The sequence below is a fragment of the Arachis hypogaea genome, chromosome 9, assembly GCF_003086295.3.
Source record: "Arachis hypogaea cultivar Tifrunner chromosome 9, arahy.Tifrunner.gnm2.J5K5, whole genome shotgun sequence".
NCBI lineage: Eukaryota > Viridiplantae > Streptophyta > Magnoliopsida > Fabales > Fabaceae > Arachis > Arachis hypogaea.
In genome coordinates this window covers 102,188,422-102,190,844 of record NC_092044.1, presented here as the reverse complement: position 1 = coordinate 102,190,844, position 2,423 = coordinate 102,188,422, and the positions used below count along the sequence as shown (strand labels likewise).

The following is a 2,423-nucleotide window of genomic DNA, read 5'->3' as shown; positions in this document are numbered from 1 at the left end:
TCTAGAATCTTATCTTGTAGTTTCTTGTTAGTTAAGTAATTTTAAAAATTAAATCTTTTTCAAAATATCTTTTTCTTAAAACTTTTATTTTATCTTTTATCTTATCTTTTTCAAAAATCTTATCTTTTTCAAAATTTGATTTCAAAATATCTTATCTAACTTCTTATCTTCTTATCTTTTTCAAAATTTGATTTCAAATCTTTTTCAATCAACTAACTAACTTTTTGTTTGTTTCTTATCTTTTTCAAAACCACCTAACTACTTTTCCCTCTCTAATTTTCGAAAATTCTCCCTCTCTTTTTCAAAAATTCTTTTTGTTTTAAATTTTAATTTCAATTACATTTATCTCTAATTTTCGAAATTCACTAACCCCTTTTTAAAAATTATTTTCGAATTCTTCTTTCTCTTCTCTTATTCTATTTAATTAATTAATTACTAACACTTCTCTTCACCTCTCTTCATCTAAATCCGAATTCTTCTTCATCCTTCTTCATTCTTCTACCTCTTTCTTCTTCTTCTAACATAAGGGAATCTCTATACTGTGACATAGAGGATTCCTTTTTCTTTTCTTGTTTTCTTCTCTTTCTTATGAGCAGGAACAAGGATAAAGGCACTCTTGTTGAAGCTGATCCAGAACCTGAAAGGACTCTGAAGAGAAAATTAAGAGAAGCTAAATTACAACAATCCAGAAACAACCTTTTAGGAATTTTCGAACAAGAGAAGGAGATGGCCGAAAATAATAATAATAATGCAAGGAGAATGCTTGGTGACTTCACAAAGCCAACATCCAAGTTTGATGGAAGAAGCATCTCCATTCCTGCCATTGGAGCCAATAACTTTGAGCTTAAGCCTCAACTAGTTGCATTAATGCAACAAAACTGCAAGTTTTATGGACTTCCATCTGAAGATCCTTATCAGTTTTTAACTGAATTCTTGCAAGTCTGTGATACTGTAAAGACGAATGGAGTTAATCCTGAAGTCTACAGACTCATGCTTTTCCCTTTTGCTGTAAGAGATAGAGCTAGAATATGGTTGGATTCACAACCTAAGGATAGCCTGGACTCCTGGGATAAGCTGGTCACTGCATTCTTAGATAAGTTCTTTCCTCCTCAAAAGCTGAGCAAGCTGAGAGTGGATGTTCAAACCTTCAAACAAAAAGATGGTGAATCCCTCTATGAAGCTTGGGAGAGATACAAGCAGCTGACCAAGAGATGTCCATCTGACATGTTTTCAGAATGGACCCTATTAGATATATTCTACTATGGTCTCTCTGAATTTTCGAAAATGTCACTGGATCATTCTGCAGGTGGATCTATTCACCTGAAGAAAACGCCTGAAGAGGCTCAAAAACTCATTGACATGGTTGCAAACAACCAGTTCATGTACACCTCTGAGAGGAATTCCGTGAATAATGGGGTACCTCAGAAGAACGGAGTTCTTGAAATTGATACTCTGAATGCCATATTGGTTCAGAACAAAATGTTGACTCAACAGGTCAACATAATCTCTCAAAATCTGAATGGATTGCAACATGCATCCAACAGTGCTAGAGAGACAGCTCCTGAAGAAGCTTATGATCCTGAAAACCCTGCCATGGCAGAGGTTAATTACATGGGTGAACCATATGGACATACCTATAACCCATCATGGAGAAATCACCCAAATTTCTCCTGGAAGGATCAACAAAAGCCTCAACAAGGCTTTAATAATGGTGGACGCAATAGGCTGGGCAATAGCAAGCCATATCCATCATCTTCTCAGCAATAGACAGAGAATTCTGAACAAAACAATTCTAATTTAGCCAATATAGTCTCTGATCTGTCAAAGGCCACTTTCAGTTTCATGAATGAAACCAGATCTTCCATTAGAAATTTGGAGGCACAAGTGGGCCAGCTGAGTAGGAAAGTCATTGAAACTCCTCCCAGTATTCTCCCAAGCAATACAGAAGAGAATCCAAAAGGAGAATGCAAGGCCATTGATTTAATCAAAGTGGCCGAATGCATGGGGGAGGAGGAGGACGAAAATCCCAGTGAGGAAGACCTCCTGGGACGTCCTTCAAGCAAAAAGCAGTTTCCTATTAAGGATCCAGAGGAATCTGAGGCTCATCTAGAGACCATAGAGATTCCATTCAATCTCCTTCTGCCATTCATGAGCTCTGAAGACTATTCTTCCTCTGAAGAGGATGAAGATGTGACTAGAGAGCAAGTTGCTCAATACTTAGGAGCTATCATGAAGCTGAATGCCAAGCTGTTTGGTAATGAGACTTGGGAAAGTGAACCTCCCTTGCTCATTAGTGAACTAGATACTTGGATTCATGAAACTCTACCTCAAAAGAAACAAGATCCTGGCAAGTTCTTAATACCTTGCACCATTGGTACCATGAGCTTTGAAAAAGCTCTATGTGATCTTGGGTCAGGGATAAA

At 37.1% G+C, this 2,423-nt stretch overlaps 1 non-coding gene across 1 annotated transcript; it reads right to left on the bottom strand.

Annotated features, from left to right (window-relative positions):
• Positions 1–1,122: 1,122 nt before the first annotated feature.
• On the bottom strand, positions 1,123–1,226 carry LOC112713507 (small nucleolar RNA R71). Its single transcript, XR_003158480.1, has one exon. It is a non-coding gene; the product is annotated as a small nucleolar RNA R71 (small nucleolar RNA).
• Positions 1,227–2,423: the final 1,197 nt, after the last annotated feature.